Raw genomic sequence first — 18473 nt, 5'->3', positions numbered from 1 at the left:
AACCCACCTCCATTATCAGCCCTCTCCCACTGGGCTGCAAAGACCCCGCCCTCCTTCATGTCCTCTCGTTCTGCCAGCAGGTGCAGCTTCAACTGCCACCATGGCATATGACGGAGAGGAGCTCAAAGGGTCCTTCCTGGTCCCCAATGAAGGGGCCTGCTGCCGCGTGCATTATTCCATGGGGGAGGCCTGGTGCTACCTCTGCCGGGTGATGGGGCACGTCCAGAGGGACTGCACCTTGACCTGGCACAAAGGAGCGTCCGGGACCCCCGAGCCCTGGCAGGGCGCCGGCCTCATCATCGCCGGCGCCCCTGGCTGCCTGGCACCCAGAGCCGCCCCTCCTCCTTCCCAGCCCACCACTGCTCCCCCTCAGGTCCAAGGGGTACCTCCCCCGTATGCCCAGACGAGCGGGAGAGCCCCGCCTCTGCTTCCTGAAATCTGGTGGGGCCTGTGGAGGAGGGTGCACCTGGGATACTACCAGGCATGGGGAATCTTCCTTCCCTCGTGCTGCCCCACCATTACCTCCCTGAGTCCCTGAGCCATCGCCCCTGCCCCTCGACCCGACCCCTGTTAGCCAGCCCCCAGATGATGCCATGGAGGGCTGGGCTCTAATCCAGGAGAAGTGGGGCAAGCAGAAAGCTTGAGCTCCGCTCCTTCCATCCGGCGCAGAGGCCACCCGGAAGACCAGGAAGGGGGACACTGATGCCAAGCCTTCCGCCTTGCCCATGGGTGTATTCCATCCACCAGTGCCAGCTGGGGAAGACGTGGCAACACCGGAGAGAAGCGCTGTCCCTCCACTGGAGTCCCTTCCCACGGAGGCCCCCGATGAAGCCCCTCCTGCCCCCTTAACATCTGAAGCCCCTGCGAGCCCCGAGGCAAGTGTCGCTTTGGGCGCTGACGGGGAGAACCCCGGGGTGGTGGAAGGTGATCTCCTTTCTAACTACGAGGAGATCGAGGACCTGGGTCTGACCCCAGTCATCCAGGGGGAGGATGACCTTCTGCCAGCGGGCCTCGATCTGGGCAATCTCACGCCGGCCCCCCTTTCCCCATCCTCCCTCCCCCTAACCGCTGCTTCTGCTCCTGCCTCTGAGGGTCCCCTGGATTCTTCCATCTGCCCGGCCACAGGTAGCACCCTGTTGATGGCCGCCGAGCCTACTGAGGCGAAGGCCAGTGCCTCGCGGCTGGGACCCGAGTCACCAGGGGCATCCCCCGTTGGTGCGGGGCAATGAACCTCCTTCCCGGGTGGGGGCCCCACCGAAGATCGTCCATGTCCTGGTGCCATGCCTGTCATACCCACCATAAGCCTGAGCCTAACATCACTGGGGACCCCCTTCCCACCCCCCAGGCCCCTGAGCCAGACCGAGAGGGGCCACCTCCCAGCGGCCTGCCTACTGGGGCCCAGGATCCCATCCCTGCCTCTCTTTCTGACCCTGTTCCTGACCTCTGCCCTGCCCCTACTCCTGATGCTGACCCCGTCCCTATCCCATCCACTTCCAGCAATGCTATTACCGCCCCTGGGGCTGTCTTCTTCTCTTTCCCAGAGGATGATCCCCAGGGAGTGGCCTTTGTGTTTCTCTGTCCTGACCCACTAGGGGCTGCTATCTTCCCTCAGCTGTCCCCCATTGAACCGGGGTCTGAGGCGGGCCATGTGGTGCCAGCCTATCAGGCGCCATGTCGGGGGTCTGCCCCATGTCTGCCCGTCTCGGTGGGCCACAGGGCTGTGCTGGGAGCCCCTCTGGAGGAAGGCTGGGGCCAGTGATTCCCCCCCCGCCCCATGCTGCGAGAGGAACTGTGGGAGTTTCTGGAAGACGTCAGTGGCTCCCACAACAAGGTGCAGCTTGCTCTCTAGCAATGGGGACATTTTCATCAAATCCTCCGCGCTGTGAGGGCCCTCATGGGGGAGGGTAAACGGCCCAGGAAGCAGGCCATTGCAGCCTACCAGCGGGTCCGTGGCTTCCGTGACTCCTTGCTCACCTATGGGGTAGGTTATGGTTTGCTGCGTGGTGCAATGGGGGCCGTGAGCATCCCTTCTGGCAAGGATCTCCCCCAGCCCTCCTCATGGCACCCATCATCTTTGCAACATTGAACACCCAGGGCTGTAGGATGGGTCTCCACAGGTGCCAGGTGCTCTCCTTTCTTCAGGAGGGGGGGTACTCCTGTAGTTTTCCTGCAGGACACTCATACGGATCCGGCTGCCGAAGATAGCTGGTGGCTGGAATGAGGGGACAGGGTCTACTTTAGCCACCTCACAATTCATACAGCTGGAGTGGCTACCCTGTTCTCCCCCAACCTACAGCCCGAGGTGCTGGGGGTTGCCGAGGCTGTGCTGGGCTGCCTGCTGCACCTCTGGGCCCATATGGAATGGCTCGTGGTCAACCTTGTCAACGTCTATGCCCTGACATCAGGTCTGGAGTGGCTGCGTTTCTATCAGCAGGTGTCCACCTTCCTTGGCTCCTTGGATCCTCACGAGTGCCTGGACCTGGGCAGGGACTTTAACACCACCCTTGAGGAGCGGGACCGCTTGGGGACCAAGCAGTGCCCGTCTGCCACTGACGTCCTCTGGGAGATTGTCAACCATCACTCCCTTGTGGACGTCTGGTGCGACACCATCCAGACGACGTCTCGACGTTCACCGTTGTCCGGGTGGAGGCCCATCAGTCGCACCACTCGCAGTTGGACCACATCTACTTGTCACGCTTCCACCTTTCGCAGGCCCACTCCTCCAGCATCCATCCAGTCCTGTTTTCTGATCACCATCTAGCCACCATGACGGCCTCTCTCTGTACGGAGAGGCCAGGGCCAGCCTATTGGCATTTCAACAACAGCTTGTTAGAGGATGTGGGCTTCATGGCATCCTTCCGGGAGTTCTGGCTGGCCTGGCGACGGCAGAGGGGCGCCTTTCCCTCAGCGCAGCGGTAGTGGGACGTGGAGAAGATGCGCGCCTGGCTCTTCTTCCGTGACTACACCCGGGGCGCCAGCCGACAGAGGAATGCAGCGATAGAGCAGTTGGAACGGGGGGTCTTAGAGCTGGAGAGGCGTATGGCTGCCAGCCCCGAGGATCCATCCCTCTGCGGAGCATGCTAAGAGAAGCAGGAGGAGCTCCGGGCCCTTGAAGACCATCAGGCCCGGGGTGCCTTTGTTCGATCCCGCATCCACCTCCTTCGGGAGATGGATCATTGGCTCCCGCTTCTTCTCACGGATCCGGCAGAGACATGTGGAAGGGCCAGGACCTTCTATGCAGGCCTTTTCTCCCCGGATCCGTCCAATCCTAACGTTTGCAGAGTGCTCTGGGACGGACTACCGACGGTCAGCGTGGGCGACCAAGACCAGCTAGAGCTGCCTCTCACTCTGGCCGAGTTCTCGGAAGCCCTTCGCCACATGCCCACCAATAAACCTCCAGCCGTGGACGGGCTGACCGTGGAGTTCTACCGCGTGTTCTGGGACATCCTCGGCCCAGACTTAGTTACCATCTGGGCCAAGTCTTTGGAGAGCGGGGTCCTCCCTCTCTCGTGCAGGCGAGCAGTGCTCACCTTATTGCCAAAGAAGGGGGACCGCCGCAACCCATGGAATCGGTGTCCAGTCTCGCTCCTCAGCATGGACTACAAAGTCGTAGTGAAGGGCATCTTACTGCGGCTGGGGTCCATGCTGGTGGACGTCATCCACCCGGACCAGACCTACACTGTCCCGGGCCGTACCATCTTTGATAACCTGTATCTGGTCTGGGATTTCTTGGAGCTTGGGTGTAGGGATGGTCTGTTGTTCGCCCTCCTGTCCCTGGATCAGGAGAAGGCGTTCGACAGGGTGGACCATGGGTATCTTCTGGGCACTCTGAGTGCCAGGCTTCGGACCCCAGTTTGTGGGCTTTCTCCAGGTGCTGTACACCTCTGCAGAGTGTCTGGTCAGGCTCAACTGGACCCTGAGAGAGCTGGTCAGCTTTGGGCAGGGAGTACGGCAGGGGTGCCCCCTCTGGAGCCAGCTGTACACTCTAGCGATCGAGCCCTTCCTCCGTCAGATGTTGATAGGGTTGGTGCTGTGAGAGCCAGAGCTGTGGTTGGTCCTGTCACCGTATGCTGACAATGTGCTTCTCATGGTCCAGGATCTGGGCGACTTGGTGTGGGTGGAGGCTTGCCAGGCAGTCTACTTGGCAGCCTCCTCCGCCCGGGTCAACTGGGTCAAGAGCTCTAGCCTGGTGGTCGGGGATGGGTGGCAGGCGAGCTCCCTCCCACCCGTGCTTCAGGCCATCCGGTGGAGCACGGGTCCACTGCTCTATCTGGGCATTTACCTTTCTGCCAAGCATCCGTCTCCACCAGAGAACTGGCACAGTTTAGAGGGCAGGGTGACAGAGCGGCTCTGGAAATGGACAGGACTACTTTGGTGCCTCTCCCTTCAAGGTAGGGCCCTGGTGCTCAATCAACTAGTCCTGTCCATGCTTTGGTACCGGCTCAACACCCTAGTCCTGACCCCAGGCTTCCTGGCCAACCTCTGGATGGCAATTCTGGTGTTCTCTTGGCCAGGAGTGCTCTGGGTCTCTGCAGGGGTCCTGCCCCTGGAGAAGAGAGGGCAGGGCCTGAAGTGCCTACACACTCAGGTTCATGTCTTCCACCTCCAGGCCCTTCAGAGGCTCCTTTATGGTGCAGGTAGTCTGGCATGGAGAGTACTGGCGCACGTTTTCCTCCACCGCTTCTGAGGGCTCCGATATGACGGGCAGCTCCTTTATCTCCATCCGAGGGGTCTTCCGCGAGACCTCTCTGGGCTCACGGTCTTCTACCAAGATCTCCTCCAGACCTAGAAACTGTTCTCGGTGACCAGGTCCATGGCTGCCACCAAGGGGGCAGATCTCCTCGTGGAGCCCCTGCTACACAGCTCCCCAGCTCCGTGTGCAGGTGGCGGAGTCCCTCTCGGTGCCCCAGAGGTTCGTCCTGGTAGAAGTCATCAGAGTCGGAGACCTCCTGGACTACGACCGGGGAGACTGGCTGGACCCCCTGAGCTCACAGCATGGGGCTCTCCTGGCCTCCTACTCCCCGGCACATACTTCAGGAGGTGAGGGCCACTTTACCACCCACTGCTCAGGCCTACCTCGACCGGGTCCTGCGAGAGGGCACGTCCCGCCCACCCTCCACCCCAGGCTCTCCAGACCTTTTCATCGGACCCCTGCCCTGTGGACCCAAGCGCCCCCCCACCCCTCCCTTTACTGCGAGCCGGCTGCATGACTTGCAGCTGGTTCGGTTCCAGACCGCGACAAGAAAACAGCTATACACACTTGTGTTCCACACCCTTCACGTCCTCACCCTCGCGTTCCCCCCCCATCACGAACTGGCAGGACCTCTTTCTGCCTCTGGAGGGTGAGGAGCCCTGGTGGGCCAGACTATATTCCACCCTGGTCCTGAGGCCCGCCGGGGACATCAGCTGGCAGCTTCTTCGTGGAGCCATGAGCACGGGCATGTACTTGGCGAGGTTCACTCCCCTCCCGGACACCTGCCCCTTCTGTGGCATGAGGGAGACCCTGGCGTACATGTACCTGGAGTGCGCCAGGTTGCAGCCCCTATTCTGGCGGCTCCTATATATTTTTATTATGGTTTTGGTCGCACTTTTCCCCTCACTTGTTCATCTATGCACTCCCTATCCGTGGCACTACAAAGTCACGGGACCTCCTTGTTAACCTCCTCCTAGCCCTGGCCAAAATGGCCATCTACAAAACTAGGGAGAGGAGGCTGGCCGATGGGGTTTCCAGCGACTGTGGGGCCTATTTCTGTTCCTCAGTCCATTCACGCATCTGGGCGGCATCCCCGGGCGCAGTGGGTGCTGTCCGGGGTTCTCTGCTCAGTGTCCCCATCAGGTTCCCTTTGTTTAGCCCTGTGACCTCACTCCCGTTCCTGTTATCTCATTCATTGTCCCTCACACTTATTGGGAATCCTGGACTTGTGGATCCTCCCCTTAGGCTGCGGGGAGGTTCTTTAGTAGTGGGCGGGCAGAAGCCGCTCACCTCCTGCATACCAACAGGACTACTCTGTTGTACCCAACTGGCCTGGGTCTATCACAGTTCCCATTTGAATCTGCTCATACTGACTCAGGCCCATCTCTAGACAAAAAACATGCTGACTTGGTTCTTTTGGTACTTATAGTTGTACATTAATTCAGGTTTGATTTCACCCACTCCTACTACATGTTAGTTATTCCAAAATCACTGCATCTGTGTGTGTAGATGTCAACTTCTATAAACAACTCTTGAAGTGGAGACCCTTTTTATAACATATCTAAAATTCCCATGTACATCATTGCAATAGGACAGAAGAAATTACAGATACATTCAGTTTATGGGAAGGAATTAAAAATAATAATGTGAATGTTACTCAGTGTAAGATGTTTGGGGAAGCAACACTCTTCTTTTTTTTTTTTTTTTTTTTTTTTTTTTTTTTGATCCAGAGTTTGCACAGCACCTAGAACAATGAGGTTCTGGTCCATGACTGGGGCGCTTGGTGCTGTGATAATACAAATAAAGATAAGAATAATGTTCTTTGTGTGGTGGATTTTCTCACATGTCATTAGTGATTAATTTAGTTTGCTACAAAGGGAAATACAGAGATTAAAAATGTGGGTACTTTAATAAAACATTTTTATCATTTTAGACTTTTATCTCTTTTGTTTTCCCTAAATGACTCAAGAATCCATTTGCATTTTTCTAAATATGGCCCTGATCTTCCAAGTATTTCAGCATTTCAGTGGCACTACTCACCTGCTTAAATATTTACAGAGTTGGGGCCTGGGAAGGGACTAAAGACTTATCTGGAGCTGCCTTGTAGACATGAAAGCTAGTTTTTTGTTATAAATATGAGGCCAAATTCTCTGCTGGTGTAAACTAGCACAGCTCCATTGAAGTCAAGAGAACTGCACTAAGGTACACCAGCAGAGGCTTTGGCCTATGATCTCTTGAGATTTCTGGCAGATAAATAAATCCCTGAGGATTTTGACTAGGGTAGCTTGAGATGTTTAAAGAAATATGCTCAACTAAAATTGTCTCCTGCTTGCACTGGACCTGATCTTGCTTCTGTTGATGTCAGTTGAAGTTCCACCATTCAATTTAATTACACTGGGCCCATGTATACTGTCCAAAGGGCCTAGTAATCTGTGCATGCTCCCACCAAAGTCAATGTAAAAATTCTTATTAACATAAAAGGGAGCAGAATTTGACTCATGGTTTCAAAGAAAAATAAACAAGGTCATATTTGTAATGAATGAACTGTATTGTTAGGTAATATAACCAAGACAATAGAAAGCTGCTCAGGTGGAGCAATGGGCCAGAGAAGTTTGCTTAACCAGCCTCCTCAGGATTCCCTCCGCATAGGGATGGAATCCCTAGGTGGTATATCAACTGCAATATCACGGTAGTATGACAGTTCCCTCTTGGCTTCCAGCATTGGGAGCCTGACTGGAGAATGGTGACTATGGCTAAAGCAAATGTCTAAAAATGAACCCTACAAAACTCCAGCTGAAATCAAGAACTGAGTAAGGATTTCAGAGCTCATCTCCAGTCCAGCGGGAAGGAGCTTTTCTCATATTTGGGGATATTAAAAGTATTTTTTTAATCGTGTCAGCTTCTAATGATTTGTCTCAGGGAAGAGCAGCGAATTGTGGATTGAATAGCCTAGGTACTCAGCTGGTATAGATCAGCATAGCTACACTAATATTGATGGACCTAGGCCAAGGTATACCAGCTAAAGATTTGACCCCAAGTTTGTTTTGTTCTGCAAAGAAAACAATTGCCACATATTGGAAAATTCAGGAAAAGAAATTCTATGCTAATACCGTGATGCATACTTGACAGATGCATCCAAAGCTATCTAAAAGGCATAGTTAAATAGTGTGCACGCACCTGATAATCCCTCAAATACAGTGGAGCCAAGATCAATTTTAAATGTGTGTGAATTTTAGGAGGTTAATTGTCTATGAAACGAATGCTTTTAGCTGCACAAACTGCTGAAGATAAAGCCAGAACTAGATGAGTGCCAAATGATTCCCAAAGCCTTTTGGAGAGAAGAAAGTTTGGGATGCTCACTGGCTAGTGAGCAACAGGACAAGCCTTGCTCCGTTGTCCTCGCTTCAATTCTTTCCATAAATTCAAACTGGACACTAGGTGTCCACTTCTCCCTATGAGCCTATGTGAAAGGACTCTTGAAGTGGGGTGGAGGGTGGGGAATCTGATCTCAGAGCCTCACGTGATTTCCGTTGCTAGGGCAACTCTTTCCTTGCAGTGTGCGTGTAAAGACTGACTGTCTGACTTGGAATCTAGCTTCCAGGCAGGCCAGCTTACATTATGGAGTTGGAAGTAAACAACGAAAAATACACTGTTAAATCGTAAAACACAGCCCAAGCTATGTTATGTTCATACCCAGAAGATTTATCTTTTAAACTGCTGTGGAGTATTTCATTAACTGTGGATAGATATGGCATGAATTGCATTCCAATTTCCATGGGCTGCAGTGAGATGCCAGGAGTGTCTTTGTTGATCTTGCATTGTGCTACTGGAGATTTTGGGACAGAACCCCATACTGGGGAAAAACTTGGGTAACTAATTAAACTGGCTTTGTGGCTGCATTGCACCACCAGCATGAGCCTTTTGCAGGAGTCACAAAGCTGAGGTACTGATCATCAGTCGTCACTAAAAGATTCTATGGCATCCTTCATAAGTAGGGGGGTTTTCACCCTGTTCTCCTGTCCATATTTCATCTCAAGTAGTTACATTTTGTCTACCTAGATTTCCCCTGCAGTAAAATTGGAAAAGTTATTCTTCACTTTCTGTTCTAATCCGGATACCATTAAAGAGCTTCTGCATTTCATCCTAAAAGGTGCTATGGGTTTAAAAATATCAGATTATTAATGTCCACCATTCTGACCATGAGTACAGCAGTCTACCTACCTCTGGTTGAGTATGCTGACTTAAGAAGTAATTAAAAGTAAAAGAACAACATTAAAATACATTAACATTCAGTACTTAAAACAGGAAAAATATCATTGTAAAAACAACTGGAGATATCTTCAATTGCATTCAGGGGGCTAAAGATATCATAAATCACAAAACAACTCAATTGCTAAGAAATGGCATAAAGCCATATATAAACATGCTGTAATATACTTTTGGTTTCAGACTAAAATCTTTATGACTTCATAATTGCAGTGTTCTTTCTTGTGCAACACTGTCTTTTAGACTTTTTTCCCCATGCTGCAAAATGGTCTTTCACATATCTAATAGGTTTAATCTGAGATGAACATGGTATCAGGGTCACCATTCTCACTGTACATAGGATTATGTGCTAGCCAGAACACGCTGTTGTTAATTCAGAAGATTTTATAAATGTCTGAACCAATCACATTTTGATATGTAGAGACAGTAAGAAGCATGAGAGGAAAAAAAGTAAAAAGCACATATGCCGTAGCTTTCTGCTGAAGGTTAAAAATAAGACAGTATTGTGATTAATAGATTAAATAGGATAGAAATAGTCAGAGGGCTGGTGTTCAAACTTGTGAGCTTTATTCTTCTCAAAAGGGAAAACGTTAGCATGTTACTGTGAAATGCTGTCAGATGTGTGTTTGTGTGTATATATAACATTCACACAACATATTTGATTTTCTATTTGGCTTGCACTATGTCTTGACGTTTTGAAAAACTTGATAAATGATGGGAAAATACTTAGTGTAGTTTAAGTTGTGTTGATTGATTGGTGGGTTGTTTTTAATACAAGGGGGTGGAACTAGTGTTCTGCTGAGCAGTATTATCCTTTGTGTTGGGCAATACTTTCTGAAATGGCTTCTTTTTCACTTGGTATGTGGTTATCCTGAAATGCTTTAGGAATGTCTCATTTTCTCCTTGTAAAGTTGGATTTTTTTTTCCTTTTTATTTTTGTTGTTGGTACGATTCATTCTTCTGGTACTGAGCTACTGTCTTATGAGATCACACTTGCTTTCAAAAAATTTTCCTGATTGAGTAATGTAGGGTCAGATCCTCAGCTGGTTAAATTGGCTCAGTTACACTGAATCTTACTTGAAACTGATTACAACTAGGGCTGTCAATCGATTAAAAAAATTAATCGTGATTAATTGCACTGTTAATAATAGAATACCATTTAATTAAATATTTTTGGATGTTTTCTACATTTTAAAATATATTGATTTAATTACAACACAGAATACAAAGTATACAGTGCTCACTTTATATTTATTTTTGATTACAAGTATTTGCAGTGTAAAAACACAAAAGAAACAGTATTTTTCAATTCACCTAACACAAGTACCGTAGTGCAATCTCTATCATTAAAGTTGAACTTACAAATGTAGAATATGTACAAAAAAAATTGCATTCAAAAATAAAACAATGTAAAATGTTAGAGCCTGCAAGTCCACTCAGTCCTACTTCAGCCAATCACTCAGACAAACAAGTTTGGTTGCAATTTGCAGGAGATAATGCTGCCCACTTCTTGTTTACAATGTCACCTGAAAGTGAGAATAGGCTTTCGCATGTCACTGTTGTAGGTGGCGCCACAAGATATTTACGTGCCAGATGCACTAAAGATTCATATGTTAGAGTGGTTAAGCCCTGGAATAAATTGCCTAGAGAGGTTGTGGAATCTCCATCACTGGGGATTTTTAAGAGCAGGTTGGACAAATACTTGTCAGGGATGGTCTAGATAATACATAGTCCTGCCTTGAGTGCAGGGGACTGGACTAGATGACCTCTCGAGGTCCCTTCCAGTTCTATGATTCTGTGATTCTGTGATTCTATGTCCCTTCATGCTTCAACCACCATTCCAGAGGACATGCGTCCATGCTGATGATGGGTTCTGCTTGATAACGATCCAAAGCAGAGCAGACTGATGCATGTTCATTTTCATCATCTGAGTCAGATGCCACCAGCAGAAGTTGATTTTCTTTTTTGGTGGTTTGGGTTCTGTAGTTTCCGTATCTGAGTGTTGCTCTTTTAAGTCTTCTGAAAGCATGCTCCACACCTCATCCCTCTCAGATTTTGGATGGCACTTCAGATTCTTAAACCTTGGGTCGAGTGCTGTAGAAATCTCACATTGGTACCTTCTTTGCATTTTGTCAAATCTGCTGTGAAAGTGTTCTTAAAACGAACTTGTGCTAGGTCATCATCCGAGACTTCTATAACATGAAATATATGGTAGAATGCAGGTAAAACAGAACAGGAGACATATAATTCTCTCCCAAGGAGTTCAGTCACAAATTTAATTAACACATTATTTTTTTAACAAGCATCATCAGCATGGAACCATGTCCTCTGGAATGGTGGCCGAAAAATGAAGGGGCATACAAATACTTAGCATATCTGTCACGTAAATACCTTGCAACGCCGGCTACAAAAGTTCCAGGTGAACGCCTGTTCTCACTTTCAGGTGACATCGTAAACAAGAAGCGGGCAGCATTATCTCCTGCAAATTTTAACCAAACTTATTTGTCTGAGCGGTTGGCTGAAGTAGGATTGAGTGGATTTGTAGCTCTAAAGTTTTACATTGTTTTATTTTTGAATGCAGTTATTTTTTGTACATAATTGTATATTTGTAAGTTCAACTTTCATGATAATGAGATTGCACTACAGTACTTGTATTAGGTGAATTGAAAAATACTATTTCTTTTGTTTTTTACAGTGCAAATATTTGTAATAAAAAATAAATATAAAGTGAGCACTGTACACTTTGAATTCTGTATTGTAATTGAAATCAATATATTTGAAAATGTAGAAAACATCCAAAAATATTTAATAATTTTCAGTTGGTATTCTATTGTTTAACAGTGCGATTAATTTTTTTTAATCACAATTAATTTTTTTGAGTTAATCGCATGAGTTAGCTGTGATTAATTGATTACAACCATTACAACCTAATTACAACCCTAATTACAACCATTTCTTAAAGTGCTGAGTGCGAGTAAATTATAGAGTGATGTTTTGTTTTCCAAACAACTAACTGATACAGTGTGAAGTGGATGTGTCAAGACAGTATGTTTGGGTTTTCTTTTTTTGTTTTGAACCCACTTTTTTTTATGAGTGGTATATGGCAGTTAGCATACTTTTTATAATACATTTGGGGAAAAGAAAGCATTGCTGATGTAATTAAATTTTTTTCGGTGAAACCCTGCCACTGTAGGTTCATTGTCTTTCAAAAACTAAAACTTACCAGTCAGTCAAACTGTAACTTATGAGAAGTTCTATACGTATATTTTGTGTTGTAAGCAAGACTCAAGAAGTAATTCTTCCACTCTACTCATCACTGATAAGGCGTCAGATGGAGTAGTGTATACAGTTCTGGGCAGCACACTTTGGGGAAGATGTGGACAAATTGGAGAAAGTCTAGGGGAGAGCAACACAGATGATTAAAGATCGAGAAAACATGACCTATGAGGAAAGAGTGAAAAAACTGCGTTTGTTTAGTCTGGAGTAGAGAAGACTGAGGGGGGAGATGATAACAGTTGTTATAGAGCAGGGTGATAAATTGTTCTCTTTATCCACTGAGGACAGGACAAGAAATAATGGGCTTGTATTGCACCAAGGGAGATTTTGCTTAGACATTAGGAAAAACTTCCTAACTGTAAAGTAGTTAAGCAATGGAACAAATTACCTAGGGAGATTGTGGAATCTCCGTCATTGGAGGTTTTTAAGAACCAGTTAGGCAAACACTTGTCAGGGATGGATGAGATAATACTTAGTCCTGTCTCAGTGATGGGGACTGGACCAGATGACCTATCGAGGTTGCTTTCAGTCCTACATTTCTGTGATTCTATATTGCATATGAAATATATTCACACTAGAGATGTATCTGCATCAGTAATCCAGAGCTGATGCCCCAGGATATAGAAGAAGTCGAAATCTGGGCTGAACTTGATGGTGGGACCTTACTTCAGTAATAGGTCAGACCAAATCCTGAATCTGTTATTATTCCTTATTCATTTGTATTGCAGCTGCACCTAGGAGCCCCAGTCATTGACCAGAACCTCACTGTGCTAGATGCTGTACACAAACAGAATAAAAACACGGTCCCAACCCCAAAGAGTTAACAAGCAAAGTAAATAATGATCAGGTTCGAATGTGGATCTGGATATTCTTCGGACCCTTTCTACAAATCGTACACATGTATCATGTTGGGTACTCTCACTTACTGTTAATTGCCTTTTCAGAAACTGCACATGGCAGAAAATGAATGTGTCACTGCTGGAAGCCAGCTTGCCACAGGTGAAGCAGTAGGTTGTTGCTCTATATTTTTAACCAAAGATTTTTTTATAACAGTAAATTCCTGTTTAAATTTGTAGGTGTTGGGCTTGCCATACATTGCAGTCTTGTAAGACCTCTTCCATTGAAGATTGCTAGCCAGGTTGGTTACCATGCAGAAGAATGGCAGCAATATTAAATATGTTTAAGAGCGGTATTACTGAAAATTACACCTCTGCACGAGCCTAGGAAATAAATACAAATCCAGTCTAAAATGAGAGGACAACTCTACAAATACCACTGCAAAATACACTGGCAAGAGACATGTCTCTAAGCTGTCTTCAAACTCCAGAGTAAATAAATAAAATATTTCAGAGAGAAAAGTGCTGTATGTGTTGGCAATGTTGCTTGACTTTATGTGTAAAAACCAACACACAATTCATACTTCCACTAGGTAAAGACACCAACACAAGAAACTCATTTAAACTAGTCAAATTCAAACAAACATTTTCTGTGAAATTTCAATGAGGTGGAGTTTGCCAGAAGTTTTTTCCAGGAATTATTAACCTCCAAAGACTGCAAACACTTTCTTCTGGACATCTCTAGCCAGGATATTTCTCCAAAACACATAAAACAAGAAAACGTTGAGAAAACCTGCCTGAAAAGCAGTCTGATTTTTAAAAATAGAAGAAGTTGCCAATTTTATAAGTCAAGGGAGAGCCTGAATAAAGTCAATGGAGAGTTCACCCTCTGTCGCCATACTACTCAGGAGAAATAAGACTGAAATTTACTTTTTTGAGGGTGTGATCTTTCCTTTCTCCCCCACTTCCACTTCCAGCCTTCTTGATTCCCTAGAGAAAATTAAAGGCATGTAAAATATTTGATCTTGACTCATCTCTATTTAAACATACTCCTTTGGGGTTCTATCCATGCTATCCCCATCCTTTCCCCCACCTTTGTCCCTGATAATCAAGCCTTGGCTTAAACACATTCCAACCCTCCCCCAAAAACTAAATAAATAAAACACCCACATTCAGCATGAGGTCATATAATGTAGTTATTTCAAGTCTAGTGTTACCTTATGCTTTCAACAGCTCAATTAGCTCTTGCAGTTGGAACAGTCTGAAAGATTCTATTGGCCCATCGATTTAGTGGCACGATATTTGCTCAGTCCTCCTTGCGAGCCTAATGGACAAATGGCAGTGAGTATGCATTTTTGGAAGAACTCTGTTTGCCAAGAGTTCAGATCTTTATGAGCAGCATCTCTGCATAAAAGTCGCAGTCAAAAGTTTTTGAACATGAGAGGGAATAAACAATTAAAAAAACCAACAAGAAACCGGTTGAAGATTCTAGCTTCAGGATTGGCACATGGATAGGCTACAATAAGGACAAGGGACTGAGAAATTTGATAACATTTGTTTACATAATTTTAAATTGACTAAGATGTATACTTTTTAATTAAAATGCGCGCGCACACGCGCACACACACACACACATACACACAGAGCCTGTGTTCTTGGAGGATATTTGTTTGCCAGGAGTTCAAACTTTTGGCAAGCAGAGCTATAGAATAGTCACAATCAAAAGTTTTAAGAGGTAATTATCTTGGATAAAAAGATCATTTGCACCTTTACAGACATTAATCCTCTGTTGCTGCTCTCGGCCTTAACATGTTCCTGTAATCCCCACAACACTTTATCTTTTGGATGGGTTGACCATTTCTCTTAACTAAAGGGTACCATAAAAAAGGAGTTAATTCTGGGGCATATGAAATTTGCACAATATTTTTTTTTTTGCTTAATGGAAGATGTTATTGATTTGTTATCATGCACACACAAGTTTTTATTTTACATTTGATTTTAAAATACAGTTTAGAAAATCAAAACAAAGGAAGTTTTGAGGACAGATTGTTTATATGGGTAAAGAGGGTCAAATAAAAAAATCAAGTGGCTATTCAGGAGAGATATTTAGTCTGTTAAAAGAATTCTTATGGAAAACATTTGAAATAAATGAAGTTTCATGTTTTATAGAAGTTGCTGAACGTTGTAATGAAGACTTTGTACAATATTGCTGCAAAGTTGATGTCAGTTTACTCCAGTCAGCTTCAAGTGTAACATACTAATAAGTCAGGCTTTGGCATAGCATTGAGTAATGTGTTTGACTGGAAAGGTGGGTTTGGGTTTTTTTTGTATCTATATGCTAAAGAAACAAATCATCTGACCACATTCAGGAAAGCTTCCCTATCCAAGACAGCACACAAGAATGTGTTTAAAGTTAAGTGCTGTCCTGAGCAGGGATTGTAAGCATGTAAATTAAGGGATTTCATGAATCAGGTTCCTACATGGTAAACTCTTTCAGCTAGGCCTTGATCCTTGCATTCACATGAAGCCCCACTGACTTCATGCAAGCATAACAGTCCACCTGTACACATCTTATTGTAGGATCTGGGCCCTAGGTCAGAAACTCTCTGGAGAAGGGGCTGTTCTCTTAGTTACTTATTGGTACCTTGCCCAGCATAATGGAGACATGATCCTTAATTGGGAATCCTAGAGTGCTACAGTAATACAAATAATAATAAAGCTGATGACTGATATGCTTATTGCAATAGGCAGATGCAGGACAACTGTTATAATATTTATGACCCAAAGGTCAAATAGACGGCTATAGCCTTTCCTGGTGTTCAGCTGCATGTTATTATCCTAATGTATATGGGTTTTCCTGTTTTATTGTTTAGGGAACTCTCTGTGTCTCCATTCACAGAGTCGACTCACACTCTCATCTCATTTGGTGGTGAGTCCAGTCTCCTCCGATAGGACATACTGGAAGCCCACACTCTAACCAGTAGAAAGCCCAAGACAATGAGAATGCCTGCATGATTGGGAAGCTTGGAAGCAGAGAAGTGTGTATGCAGCCTTGTGACGGTATTTATCTGCACACTTCCTCTTCAATGGCAGCTTGGTTTCTCTACCAAAACCCAACTTTGGAGGATGAGGCAGGGTTACTGATCTCAAAGGAAATTTATCCAAACCTGAGGAGAATGTGGTACTCCTCAACTCCAGTCACCTATTCCTTAGCAGCTGTCAAGATCAAAGCTTGCGTATGTTTTGACCAACTGAACTGAAGAACTCTGGGACTTAAATGTGGAAGAAGCTTGGGATTTCTTTAAACTTCAAAAACTATCTGGAATTTGCATCCCAAGCAAAGGGAGAAAATTGTAGAGAAAGGTTCTAGATCTAAATGGATGAATAACCACCTCAGAAAGGCTATTAGGAGAAAGCAGAGAGCATAAAAGGAATGGATGCAGGGATTGATCATCATGGAAAGCTTCCTCTTGGAGGTCAAAGAGTGAAGGAATAAAGTGAGAACTGCCAAAAGTCAGGCTGAGTTATATCTTGCAAGGGAAATTAAAACAATAGGTAAAGGTTTTTTATCCTTAATCTCTAGCCTATCCTGGCTGCATGGTGGTCCCACTTCTTCGCTTCTTGTTCTCTTTTTGTTTATATGGCTAATCTAGATATGGTCCCCGAAACTAAATGAATACTTTGCCTGTTTCAATAAGGATGATGATGCAGAACATGGGGGCAAAGGCCGCATTGCTTATGGGAATGAGTGTATAGAAATGGAAATTACCATATCTGAGGGAGAAACAAAATTCCGAGAACTGAATGAGCTCCAGTCAGGGGAGCAGGATAATCTCCATCCCAGAAGACTGAAAGAATTGGCTCTTGAAAATGCAAGGCAAGTAGGAAGGATTTTAAATAAACCTATCAAATTTGGCAGGGGTGGGCTGAGAGAGTCTGACTGAAGACTAGCTAACAGCACACCTATATTTAAGGAAGGGGAAGGGGGACGTGAACTGCACAACCACAGCCATGTTAGTGTGGCCTCAAGAATATGCAGGGCTTTAGAACAAATTCTGAAGTAAAGAATAATATGACTGAGGTAAATGGAAAATGCAACATGAGTTTACCAAAGGTAGATCATGCCAGACAAACATATCTTTGTCTGATAACTGATTTCTTAGATAATGAAAATTCAGTAGATGAAATCCATCTGAACATCAGTAAAGCATTTGAATTGGTACTACATGAAAAATTATTAGTTAAGATGGAGCAGATGGGAATTAGTACAAGAACTGTAAAGGGGAAAAGGACCTGGCTAAAGGGGAGACAACAGTGGGTTGTGCTGAACAGAGAACTATCAGTCTGGAGGGAGGTTACTAGTTCCTCAAGGATCTCTCTTGGGATTTATTTAATATTTTCATTAATGACTTTGGCACAAAAAGTAGGAATGTGCTAATGATATTTGCTGATGACGCAAAGTTGGAAGGCATTGTCAATACACCAGAGAACTGGAATGTTATATAAGAAAAACTGGAGGACTGGAGTAGTAGAAGTGGGATGAAATTTAATAGTCATGCACCTACGGATTAATAACAAGAATTTGTGCTATAAACTTGGAGCTCACTAGTTGGAAATAAGAGGAAGAGGAGGAAAAAGATCTGGGTATACTAGTTGATCACAGAATGACTATGAGCCACCAATATGATGTGGCTGTAAAAAAAGCAAATGCAATCCTAGGATATATCAGGTAAGATATTTCCAGTAGAGAGAAGGAACTATGAATGCCATTGTACAGGGCTCTGGTAAGACCTCATCTAGAATACTGTGTACAATTCTAGTCAGCTAGGTTCAAGAAAGATGAATTCAAACTGGAACAGATGCAGAGAAAAGCTGCTAGGAGGATCAAGGGAATGGAGAGTTTATCTTACAAAAGAAGATTGACAGAGAGAGCTTGGCTTCTAGCCTAGCAAATTGAAGGCTGAGAGGGGTTCTGCTTGTTCTCTATAAATACATCCAGGGGGTAAACACCAGGGAGAGAGAAGAACTATTTAAATTAAAGCACAATGTTGATACAAGAAAAATGGATATGAAGTGACCATGAATAAATTTGGGCTGGAAATTAGAAGAAGGTTTCTAACCACTAGATGAGTGAGGTTGTAGAACAGCCTTCTAATAGAAGTAGTTGAGCCAAACAACTTAACTGGTTTTAAAATGAAGCTTGATAAATTTAAGAACAGGATTATGTGATGGGATTGCATGGAGTATCAGCGGATTAGACTCAGTGACCCAGGAGGCCTCTTCCAGTCCTATGCCCCATGATTTCTATTCCATAACCCTTTGAGGTGCCTTTTCAGTGAGGTACATTACCTACTTCTGAAACCTAGGCTCAAAATGTTTCCATATCTCCCAATCTATATACA

The 18473-nt window shown here is 45.5% G+C and overlaps 1 long non-coding RNA gene across 1 annotated transcript in view; it reads right to left on the bottom strand.

Moving 5' to 3' along the window:
• Window positions 1-18473, bottom strand: part of LOC141989496 (uncharacterized) — a 117421-nt gene that overhangs the window by 41470 nt on the left and 57478 nt on the right. The window contains exons 2-3 of the long non-coding RNA XR_012640001.1: window positions 14289-14395; window positions 14002-14061 (exon numbers count right to left, since the gene is read on the bottom strand). This is a non-coding gene — a long non-coding RNA (uncharacterized LOC141989496). The remainder of the gene's footprint in view (window positions 1-14001; window positions 14062-14288; window positions 14396-18473) is intronic.

The sequence above is a fragment of the Natator depressus genome, chromosome 6 (assembly GCF_965152275.1).
Source record: "Natator depressus isolate rNatDep1 chromosome 6, rNatDep2.hap1, whole genome shotgun sequence".
In the NCBI taxonomy this organism is placed as follows: domain Eukaryota; kingdom Metazoa; phylum Chordata; order Testudines; family Cheloniidae; genus Natator; species Natator depressus.
Note: the sequence above shows the minus strand (reverse complement) of the source record. Positions and strands in the feature narration are given on the sequence as shown.